Here is a 12485-nt window from a genome sequence, read left to right as displayed (position 1 = left end):
CTATGTCCACTTTTCTGGCCTCTGCCTCTGGAGCTATTTCTTTTCTTTTTCTAGAAAGGTAGAATGTGTTTGTAGTTGAGCAGTTCTATCAGTCTGTTTTCTGCCTGTAGAATCCTAGAAGTTCAACACCCTTCTTTCATTTTATTCTTTCTCTGTTTCCTTTAGTACAAACTGTCAGTTTTTCTGCTGATATCATGTTCTCAGAAAGTTTGTTGCTCTCCTGTACCTGCTATGAGGTTCATATCATTACACAAGACGATTCTGTATGGATCCTTCCTGGATGACCTATCTCTGTTGCTGGCCTCTGCTAAGATGGTTGCTTGGGTCCATGAGTCACAGGCCTAATCTCTTCAGCAAAGGTTTGTCCAGCCACACCCTTGGCCACATTGTCTGGAGCATATTATCTGGATAGGTTGGGATTTTCCAAATCAAGTACTAGTCCTTCTTTTTTTAATAGTTACTTCCTCAATTTTTCTCTTTCCTCTCTCATTTTGCCTTAAGCAACAAGGAGAAAAAACAGGCCACACTTGTGTGTGTGTGTGTGTGTGTGTGTGTGTGTGAATTTGTTTTTATTGGTGAAGAGGACGTGGGGTGAGAAATGTCACCTTGGGCTATGGTATGCTCTACCTCCCAGAGAATGTCCATTTGCATTCTAGACTTCCTGGGCTGCCTTATGGAACATTTTCTTCTTCTTGGAGCTGCTCTTGCTGCCAGCAGCCTCTTCAGGTCCCCTGCTGACCAGCTCCTCTTTGGAGAATTTCCTTTTTTTCTTGGAGACACTTCTGTTACTTGTCTCTTGGGTCATTAACTGTTTTCTCCTTGGTGAAGATTTCTTCCTCTTGGGAGGACTAGTGCTGCCAGTGGTCTCTTCAAGATCGCTACTCATCAACTCCTCCTTGGCAAAATACTTCTTTTTCTTGGGTTCGGAGAAAGAGATAGATGGGTCTTCCATTCCATTCTCCTGAGGAACCTCCTGGGCTTTCACTTTTTCTTCTTTTTGGGTTTTCCACTTGTCTCCTCACACTCATCTGGAGTACTGCTATTTTCTGAGGATGTGAGGGCAAGTGCAGCCAGCCGTTTCTTTTCCTCCTTTAAGTGTTTCTTCTCCTGTTTCTCCAGCTTCCTAGTAATCTCAGCAGCTCCTTCCTCTGCCTGAACCATTGCTTCCTTCATGACATCCAGACTCTTGTGGGATCTCTCCAGTCTCATAGAAGGACCGTCGCTCTTCACTTGTTCTCGAAGCTTCTCCCAAATACACTTGAGGGCACCTCAGAGAAACAATCGATTCATGAGGCAATACTGCATTTGTTTGGCAGGTATCAGGAGATGCAGCTTTTGTTCTTGGTCGCTGCTCCAGGCCACCCTTTCTACATTTTTCTTGGAAATCTCTCCAACTAAATCCCCAAGTGTGTTGCTTATAAGTTCCACTTTCCACCAAACCCTAGAAGGCAACTCAGCTACATTTTCTACCACTTTCTAAAAAGCATTCTCTTTCCTCCCATGCCTAATAACATATTTCTTCTGAGAACTCACTAGAAGCACCTGAAATATTCTTGTTTCTACCAACAATCTGTTCATGATGATACAGGCATTCTCTAAAATGATAGATGCTTTCTCTACCGTGGTCTTTACTTCTTACTGAGCCTTCACCAGAAACATCTTTAGTGTTCGTATTTCTGCCATTAATCTCGTCAAGAAATTCTAAGCTTTTTCTGTCACAGTGCCTCAAAATTCTTCCAGCCTCTACCCATTACCCAATTCCACATCCACTTCCACATTATTAGGTATTTGCACAATAGTGCCTCATTTCCCAGTACCAAAATCAACATTAGTTTCCCAGGGTTATCATTACTAATTACAGATGGTCCCAGGCTTACAGTGGTTCAACTTATAATTTTTCAACTTTAGAATGGGTTAATCAGGATGGAACCCTGTCCTAACTGAAGGGGCACCTGTACCAGAAACAAGGTGCCTTTGAACAACAGAAATTTATTCTCTCACAATTCTGGAAGCTAGAAGTTTGAGATCAAGGTGTTGGCAGGGTCACCCTCTGTGTGAAGATTCCACAAAATAACATCTTGCCTCTTCCTACCTTCTGGTGTTTGCTGGGAACCCTTGGCATTCCTTGGCTGGTAGCTGCATCCCTAGAGTCTGCCTCTGATGTCACCTGTCCTTTTCTGCATGTTGTCTGTGCCTCTGTGTCTCCTCTTTTCCTTTTATAAGAATACCGGCCATATTGGATTTAGAGCCCACCCTAATCTAGTATGCCTCCATCTTAACTAATTATATCTCCAAAGAGCCTATTTCCAAATAAGGTCATATTCTGAGATTCTGGGTGGACATGAATCATTCACAGACACTATTCAACCCAGGATACATGATGTATCTTTTCTCATCCTTTCCCTTTTAATCTGTTTATATTTTTATATGGGCAGTGCATTTCTGCCTGTTTTCTGCCTGTAGAATTCTAGAAGTTCAACAGCCTTCTTTCATTTCATTCTGTCTCTGTTCCCTTTAGTACAAGCTGTCAGTACAAGCTGCTTATATTGGCAGCATATAGTTGAATCTTGCTTAATTAATGGCTTATGATCCCCATTGTGGAGGGAAGACCCTTCTACATGCTGTACCCATTGCCCTGTGGATCTAGAGGTGTCCTGTCTGGCTGATGGGAATGGGCACTATTTTCAGCCCTGTGTGATTACCAGTCATTGTTACCTTTAATCCTTTAAGTGGTTCTCTCTCCAGCTTCCAGGAGTTTCTTTACATGCCTATGTCGATCAGTACCAAGCTAAGTACTAAAGGGGGACTTTCTACAGATCTCTGAAGTTTTCACTCTACATAGCTGTCAGCTCTCTAGAACTCTGCTGTGGATTTTAGCCACCTTAGTATTCCTGGACTCTCAGCTTTGTTTCCTCAACTCAGGGAGTCTACCAGCCTCCTTGTTCCCCTTCCACATGCCTGGAACCATGGCCTGGAAACTGTCTCAAAGCAGCAAGCTGGGGGAGCTTAGAGCTCATATCACTTATTTCCCATCTCTGAAGGATCACTGTCCTTCATTGTCTGATGTCGAGTGCCTTGCAAACTATTTTATTCAAAAGTGTATTTTATTAATATATTTAAAAAATGTATTTAATATATTTTGTCTATTTGTTTTGTGTGTGCTTTTTTGGCAGACAGGAGAATAAATCTAGTCCATGATACTCCATCTGGGTCAGAAGCAGATATCCTGCAGTTGAATTTTTTGGAAGTGGAAAATAAATTGTGAAATTGAAATTTTCTTGAACTGGAAAAGATTTATCCAGCCACTCCCTTGGCCACATTGTATGGAGTATATTATCTGAATAGGCTGAACATTCTCCAAATCAACTACTGGCCCTTCTTTGTTTAATAGTTCCTTCCTCCATTTTTCTGTTTCTGCTCTCATTTTGCTGTAAGCCACAGGGTGAAAACAGGCCATACTTTCTACATTTTTCTTGGAAATCTGTTCAGCTAGATTCCTAAGTTTGTTGTTCACAATTTTTATTTTCCACCAAACCCTAGAATGCAATTAAGCTCTATTTTCTGCTCCATTCCAGGGAAGGTCAAAAATGTATAGGGTGGATAATACTGACAAATTCACATCAAGATGGTGAATGTTCTTTCTTGGGAAATGTCTTTGTGGGATAAGTCCATAAAGGACATCAGGAGGCAGCTGGGCTCAGGGGTTTGATCTCCTAGGTTTAAATCTTGGTTCTCTAATGTATCAATCAGCTGTGTGACTTCAGCCAGGTTATGTCACATATGCACCTCAGTATCTCATCTGTGAAATGTAGATAAATTTGGCCTCTTGTAAGGATTTAATGTGATACCACTCAGTACAGTACCAGGCATATAGTAGCTAGCACATTTGACTTTCAATAAATATGGATTCATATTATTATAACTTCCACTTCATAATATTACCTAGAGACTACAAGTGGAGCAATGTAAGAGAGTGAATTAACACAAGGTAGAAACACATTGCCCTGCCCTGTAAGTGTGTGAATGGGATTAGCACCATTTATCAATATTATGCCTAGCCTGGCATGGTGGCTAATTCCAGCACTTTGGGAGGCCAAGGCAAGTGAATCACTTGAGGTTGGGAGTTTGAGACCAGACTGGCAAACAGGGAGAAACCCCATCTCTACTAAAATTACAAAACTAGCTGGCTGTGGTGGTGCACACCTGTAATCCCAGCTACTCAGGAGGCTAAGGTAGGAGAATAGCTTGTACCTAGTAGGCAGAGGTTGCAGTGAGACCAGATGGTACCACTGCACTCCAGCCTGGGTAACAGAGAACAGAGTGAGACTTCATCACAAACACACACAGATTTATGCCTGACAGGCTTCCTGTGCTCAATTCATTTTTTTTTCTTTCAGGTGGTACATTTATAGTGGAACATAGTAGATTCCCCTTTCTAGTTAACTGCACATTCCCTAAGTTCAGACAAATTTTTATCATTATCTGCCTAAAATTCCATCCTACTGGTATGATTGAAACCAGGGCCTGGGAAGTCTCTATGCTAAAGGAATTTTCAAGTTATCTTTCGAACTGTGCCATATATCTGTGGCTTTGATAAAGTAGATCCACTTCAGAACAATGTGAGACAAATCAAGTTACTCAGAATCTCATGATGTGGTCAGGCTGCTTACAATATCAAAGCTTAGTAATTTTAGACATTACATTAAAATCATAAAGTTGGTGCCCTTGAGCTGGTGAGATGATTCATCATCGCAAATCCAGTAACATGTTACCAACTCTCAGGCCCCAATTTTATTCTACTTGGCTTTTTATAATCCATTTTAGAGTTCACATTATACCTCCTCTCTGCACTTCAAATGTTGGACTCTCACCCAGAGCAGTAAACTTCTGAGATTACTTTCAATCCTTTTTTGCCCAAAATGAAAAATCTATCATTTGGACTTTTTTTTGTTTTGATCTATAAGAATCAGGTTAAAAACTTTATTTGTTGTTAAAATTGTCTATAAGCTTCTGACTCATATTTATTTGTTTTGGCTAACACAGTCATTCTGCTCCAAGAACTCTCACTGATTCCAGAAACCACGAAGAGCACCCAGTGCCTGCCTTCTGATATGGTTTAAATCCCTGTCCCTAACCAAATCTCAGGTTGAGTTGTAATCCCCAGTGTTGCAGCTGGGGCTCGGTGGGAGGTGACTGGATCATGGAGGGTGGTTTCTCATCAATGGTTTAGCACCATCCCCTTGGTGCTGTTCTTGTGATGGTGAGTGAGCTCTCATGAGATCTGGTTGATTAAAAGTGTATGGCACCTCCCTCGCCTGTCTCTTGCTCCTGCTCCCACCTTGTGAGACGTGCTGCTCCCTTTCTGCCTTCTGCCATGACTAGAAGCTTCCTGAGGCCTCCTTGGAAGCAGAAGCCACTTTCCTGTACAGCCTGCAGAACCATGAGTCAATTAAACCATTTTTCTCTATAAATAACTCAGTCTCAGGTATTTCTTTATAGCAACGTGAAAATGGATGAATACACCTTCCTAGACTGGGTTTGCTCTGGGAACTTTGTACAGTAGACAAGGCCATAGTTTTAGGTCCTGCAGCCCCACACACCCAAGTCCACAGTGGTGTCTTGTAAATCTTGCATCCTACTCCTGCCTGACTCCTGGGTTTAAGCTTTTGTTCTCACGAGAGTTATTCTGGAAACCACTTGGATAGCAAAGGAACTGTTGGAGGCCTCATATATCACAGCACTGCTATAATCTTAGGGCTCATATAATTAAGCTCTTTCTTCATGTGTAATTACTTTCAAGCTGCTCAGAAACTTGCTGTGTGGCCTTGAGTGAGTAATCCACCCTCTCTTGTGTCTCTGCGTGAAATGCCCTGCCTCTGCAAAATAAGAATTTTATTGACCTCCCTCACTGGGACTTGGGCTGGATTAATTTGTTCCTGCATTTTAAAGGGCAATTAATTTCAATTCTTGCTTCAAAGCCAAGTGTTAGAATGTTCTGTTCTAATGTTATGCAGGGTGTCCACAAGGAGCTAGTATTAGAAAGGATACAATGAAGAGAAAACAATCCTAAGAAGGATGACCAAAAATGGTATCAATGTTTTCCTCTTTCTTTGTTTGACTTTCAAGTCCTGTCACGTCCCCTGGAATGTAAGGAATAACCAGGCTCCATCTTGCTTGACAAACACATTTTCCTGTGTTAGCTTTACATAATAACAACAAAAATCAACTCTATGTGCTTTTTCACCTCTATGTCAATACCCAATGCCTTCCTCCATGGTAGCTCTACAGAACTCGGGTGAGGCTGGCAGTTTTCCAGTGAATTGGAACAACATGTAGAGCCTGGCGCTAGAACAGGGGAATGACCTGTTGTCCAAGTTCACAGTGTGTCCCAGATAGTTCAAATCACAATGGGAATTTATTTTGCCATTCCTCTAGAAGGCAAATAACAGCAATAGAAACTCCACTAATGAGAACGAATGGGGAATGGGACATTTTGATAAACGGAGATTTCCATTTCTAGACTTTGTGGTTGAAACTCTTAAGTGTGAAGCAATTCACTGTGAGAAGGCTCAGTCTACAGGAACAAAAAACGGTGCCTTCCGTTTGTGGATGGAGGAGATCTGAGGAGCTTTCATGCTGAACAGGAGTGTGTGCTCCAGATCAGGCCAAGGAGACGAGCAGCTCTGGGGGACGAGGCAGAAAGAACAAGCACAGGGGTAGAGCACCGGAACCTGGGTCCAGGTGGGTGAGCGACCTTGGCCAAGCGACTGGACATCTCTAGTCTCTAGGGAAGCTTCCTGCCTAAACCTGATTGTGACCCTAAAGATATTCTAGAAGCTGTTTGGGTTTTAGCAAATCTATGCCATTCCCTTTTCTTACTTATGTCATACTTTCTTAATTACGTCTTGCTCTCAAAAGTGGAGTTTAAGAAAGCAACCCCCAAACAAGAGTTTCTATTTATTTGGGCTCTAATTAAATAAAGGTTTTTTTTGCATATCATTGCTTGTGCTACTTGATGAATGCCCCATGTCTTGAAATAATGGAAAATCATTAAGGTAAACATATTTTAAAGAATAAACCTAGCAAGCAGTACTGCTCAAGACGGAATGGTTGTCAGACCTTATATTTTTCTAGCACTCAGGATACACTGTGTCATTTGCTCCTCCCAGTGATCCTGCGAGGATTGACGGCCCGATTTAACACCACTTTACAGATGAGACAACAGACTTGGAGTGATTAACAGACTCTTCCAACATCACAGAGGTAATAAGTGACAGGATGGAGACCAGAAGCCAGAGGTGATCTGACCTCGAGGCCTGTTACTCTGTAAATCCATCCAGACTGCCCGTGCAGCTAATAAACATCGAAGCAGCCACGTCGAGTCATGGAATGAACTGAGGACTGAAGTCAAGTCTGGGTTTAAGTCCAGCTTTGCCTCCTAAAAGCTCATGTCCGAGTCACGTCATCATCTGAGCGGCTGTTGGTTCATTTGATAAATGAGAAAGAGGACACATACCTCTCAGGGTTGTTGCAAGGATGGAATTCAGGCTATGTTTGTAAGTACCTAGTACTGCATCTGGCACAGAGAAGAAATTCAGTAAAAGGTGCTGCTGCCTCGGATAACAATGATGATAATGATGAAAGGGAAATGTCTGAGATTTTGTCATGTACAATGTTAAGAGCGATTCTTTAAACTTTGTCTTAGAGGAAGGAACAGCATTTCTTTCAAGGAGTTTGCCTATCAGGGCAAGGAGCGTTGTCTGCTCCCCAGATGCCCTTGTTTGGCTAAGAATTTATATGAGAGTTAACAACAGTCTATTCCCAGTTGGTTATATTAACATATGGGAAAAGCAGTGCAAATAATCCTAAACAGATAATCCAAAAATTACTTAATGTTTGTTCTTACCTAGAGTCTATATATCTAATCATCTGGAAATCACTTTAAACCTATGAAAAAAAAAAAACCTAAGTATTCAGCTTCCCCACTATGCTGGTCTCTTTAATCACTTTCCTATCTCTTCTCTGTTGTGGAAATGGAAGACACATTTTGCACACGGATATGGAGAACAACTAGCTTCACCTCTCAGCAAAAGTCCTACCTTCCAAGGCAGAGAGGTGCTCAGTGCTTGGAAGGAAGTTTTCTTTCAACAAATGGACAAATCCTAAACAACTCAAAATTTCATCCATGTCCATCAGACTGTGGGGGAAATCAGTAAAATTATGAAGTAATCACTTCAAGGGTTGTAATAATGCACAACTGAATTTTATACTATGTTTTTTAGTTGACAAAGCATTTTTTTGCCATGACATTTTGCAAAGCTCAGCCAGTCTTACAAGTTGGTCTAGAGCAGCAGCTGGTGAGGTGTAGCGGGTCATGCACTCTCACGTCCTTAATTCTGAGTCTGTGGGCCTTCCTTTCTACCTTACTATCTGTGATGTGGACAATTCACCCTTGCATGATCCATGCCTAAATATAAAGCTATGTAGAAATACCCTTGATTTCCAGAAAGCTGGCCAATACGTGTTTAGATCATCTTCAAACCTCATATATTGCTATTCTCATTCTCTTTGGCTATTCATTTGACTCTTATTTTGAACCGGAGAGAAAAAAGTCACAAGAACTCACCATATCCACATGCCACTAAAATTCTATCAGTTGCATTTTGGGGCAAAACAAAACAAAACAAAACAAAAACAGCCTCCTCATTGTGATGCTGACCCCATTGTTTCCATTTCAGGAAACTGCATACTGGTGATTTTAGCACAGAAGATTAAGATTAAAGTGGATCCACATTGGTGCAGGACTCTCCTGGTGTAACTTCCCCAAATTTATCATGCACAGGAAAGACTACACTCTTTCAGGAAGAGAAATGGTCTCTGAAAATTCCAGATGGGCTAAGGACTTTTCCTAGAATCAGAACCAGGATTTAAGTTGTGTTACTCTGAAAGACTCTCCCATGCAATACTCTCGGGTTATGCCCCCTCCTAGGGCTGGGGCAGGTGAGGAAGGATGCTTTATGTTTTCTTGGCCAGCAGGTATACACCTGGAGGTGGCAGAACTAAGTTCTTAATATCAGTGCCCAAGCCAGGCTAGATCTGCACATTTGCAGACTTTTATTAGACTTTTATGATAAAGCAAAAGTCAGGCCGACATGGGCCAAAGACTGCTGGCGGTCTTTTGAGAGAAAACATATCACCGAGTCTTGCCTGTTTCTGATGATCAGACATTCTCCAGTTTTGACAGAGTATGTGCAAAACCTCTGATTTTAATGAAGAAACTATTCACAATAATATATACTTGCTTAGGGATAGCAAAAAAATGTTATTTTAAAAGATATTACCTGCAGTGATAAACATCAGCCTATTTATCACGATTTTGTATCATGCTGCCTAGAAAAGAAAAACCTCAGAGCCCCGTAAGTGGAGTACAGTATATGATTTCTTTGAAACTTCATTATGTGTAGATTAACCCCCGCGAAATGCCTCCATCACATGGCATTACCGGGAAGAGGTGAGAACAACAAGAAAGCAAAGCCATGGATTTCAGAGTGAAAATCCCTTAGGCTTAGTTTCTTCTCTGTTGGATCTACCCACATGAACATTTTATATTAGAGGATTTTAAGTTGCACAACCTCTTTCTGCTTTCTTCATCACAGAAGGTTTTACATTAAGAGTTCTGCATTTTTTGACAAGAGAGGAAATGAAGGTGATGGGCTGTCCCTTTGACTGGTCGGGGTCCCTTCTCTGGGCACAAACTCATTCAATTATTTAATAAGCACTAAGAGTCTATGATTTGCTTGGGTAGGGTAGGAAGACAAAGAGGAGAGTGACATGGTTCCCACCCCAAGAAGCCTATGATCTACTGGGGAAGACAGACCATGGTGTAGATAAATAACGAATCAATTATAAAAGATATATGTACAATGTGCTAAGGGGTTTCAGAAAAGAGTTACTAATTTTGGCGACAGAGGGTAATAACTGTTTGTTCTGGGTCTTGAAGGGCAAGCCCAAGGTTGCTAGAATAAAAGAGTGTTTCAGGTGGAGAGAACAGATCAGGCGAAGGCATGGAGGGTATGAAAACACTGCTCAAGTCTGGGGCATGCAGACTTTCCAGGGTGGCTTCAGCCCCAGGTTCACGGAACACACAGAAGAATTGCTGAATGAGGCTGGACAAGGGGCATCTTGCTTTTCTTCTTTACCCACAAAAAATCTTATACGTGAAACAAAGTCTCTGTTTTCTGTTTGTTAGTCTCAGAAAGATCCAAATTCACTGATCTAACTGGTCCTTATAACTAAACACTGTTCTGTAACCACATGGTATTTTTTAGCTATGCTCAAAGTCATGGTGTGAGATGAAACTGTTCCCCCAACTCATCCCCCGAGAGAATTCAATCTATAGGGGTGCCTGCGCCATGCCCTCCCCACCCTGCATGCACCATTAAATTTCCTTCGGAACGTGTCCAGTAAGCAAGTCATGCCATGAAGGAATGTCTACATTCTTTCTGCTCCCATCTAACCCAAGGTGATTTTCCACCATTGACATCTCTTGGCATTTAGAAATTTAGTAATGTAAATAATTTGCTGTTTTATCCATAAATCTTATGTATATGTACCAAAACCCATGTTTGCATGATAGAGATTATCTGTTTGGCTGTTGGTTTATTTTTTATAACCACCTTTGGAATATATGCAGACTCTGAAGAACAATTTTCTAGTTGTCTTTGTTTTTTGTTTTTCCCCCCACATGCAGCCTGTGCATCGAAAGTCTATACAGGCCAGGCACGGCGGCTCATACCTGTAATCCCAGCACTTGGAGAGGACAAGGCGGGCAGATCACTTGAGATCAGGAGTTTGAGACCAGCGTGGCCAACATGGTGAAACCCAATCTGTACTAAAAATACAAAAAATTAGCTGGGCATGGTGGCGTATACCAGTAATTCCAGCTACTCAGGAGGCTGAGGCAGGAGAATCACTTGAACTTGGGAGGGAGAGGTTGCAGTGAGCCCAGATCGCGCCATTGTACTCTAGCCTGGGTGACAGAGCAAGACTCTGTCTCAAAAAGAAAAAAAAAGTCTACACAGAACAATTGCATTTTCATCTTTTCTCTGAAAAGTTTCCCAGACAATTTTAATTTTTTTGTTTCAGTATTCTACCAGAAGCTTTGATGTATAAATTTCTAAGAAAAAAAAAACAAGGACAACTAGAAACATTTTTTTCAAAGTCTGCGTAATATTCTAAAAATAGTTTTAAAAAATATACACCAACCTCCAAACAGATAATCTCTATCATGCAAACATGGGTTTTGGTACTTTCAGTATTTGTTTTTCCCACTCAACAGAAGCAAAATCAACTGGACAAGCGGCCTAGTCGATTCAGTTGAACTTCGCAAACTACCACCCTGTCATAATAATATGCGCAGAATCGCCTGCCCGAACTGCTTACATAACACGGCTCTTATCACATGAGATTTATCAGCAGCTGCATTTTTCTTAGTAGGCTGGAGCCCAGTGAAGTCAATGGTGAAAGAGTCCTATTAATCACAGTTGAACTTCGTGTGCTATCTGTGATACCTTGTAAAAAGGAGGGTGATAAAAGAGATGCATAGTGACACTGACTGTCAGAAATGCTTACGGGATGATGTGCCTGTATCAGATGGCTTTGCAAGTTGGATTGGCATTCAACATTCTACAAGTGGAGTTTAGAAAAAAAAAAAAAAAAAAAACAATGCTACAAATCTGGGAAGGAATAGCTCTAGGCTTCTGCCAGTCCCTGGTTATTTTAGACCTGGCGACAGGGAGTTAATGCATGAGAGACTGCCAAGGCAGTCATTTGAAACTGCAAATTCAGGAAGCTGTGACGCCTAGGCAAAAATCTGTTTCCCCCTCTCCCCCTACTCCCCAAACCTCATCTCATCTAGAAATACAATTTCTGTGACAGGCCCTTGTTTGGCATACCACAAACAGCTTATAAATAATGTCAGCCCCTTGCTCATTAATTTTGTGAGTTTTTTGTTTTTTTCTGAGACAGAGTCTCACTCTGTCATCCAGACTGGAGTGCAGTGGCATGATCACAGCTCACTGCAGCCTTGACCTTCCAGGCTCAAGAAATCTTCTCACGTCAGCCTCCCAGGTAGCTGGGACCACAGGCATGTACCCATATGCTTGGCTAATTTTTAAATTTTTGCAGAGATGGTGTCTCACTATATTGCCTAGGCTGGTCTTCAACTTCTGGGCTCAAGCCATCCTCCTGCCTTGGCCTCCCAAAGTGCTGGGATTATAGGCATGAGCCATCGTGCCCAGCTTCATTTCCTTCTATAATGCGCATACATGTTCAGGCTCTTGTTCGGTTGTCAGAGTCTTCTTTGTGTATCTGTGCAACAGTTTCATCTGTAAAAAATGTAAATATCAGGAGGGCAGCCCCTCTGTTGGCACTTTGCCTATGCTCTGCATGTTTCAGTGTTCAGTGAGAGTTCTAAAATGATGAGG

At 41.7% G+C, this 12485-nt stretch overlaps 1 protein-coding gene and 1 pseudogene across 3 annotated transcripts in view; both read right to left on the bottom strand.

The window, feature by feature from the left end:
- The window catches only part of CELF2 (CUGBP Elav-like family member 2), an 854489-nt gene that overhangs the window by 436019 nt on the left and 405985 nt on the right, over positions 1-12485 (bottom strand). The gene's annotated exons all lie outside the window — the stretch shown is intronic.
- The window catches only part of LOC105710869 (nucleolar protein 56-like), a 98287-nt pseudogene continuing 86346 nt past the window's right edge, over positions 545-12485 (bottom strand).

This window comes from Aotus nancymaae, unplaced genomic scaffold (assembly GCF_030222135.1).
Source record: "Aotus nancymaae isolate 86718 unplaced genomic scaffold, 86718_ANA_hifiasm-v0.15.2.pri h1tg000083l, whole genome shotgun sequence".
NCBI classification, from domain to species: Eukaryota; Metazoa; Chordata; class Mammalia; order Primates; family Aotidae; genus Aotus; species Aotus nancymaae.
This window is presented reverse-complemented; position numbering and strand designations above follow the sequence as displayed.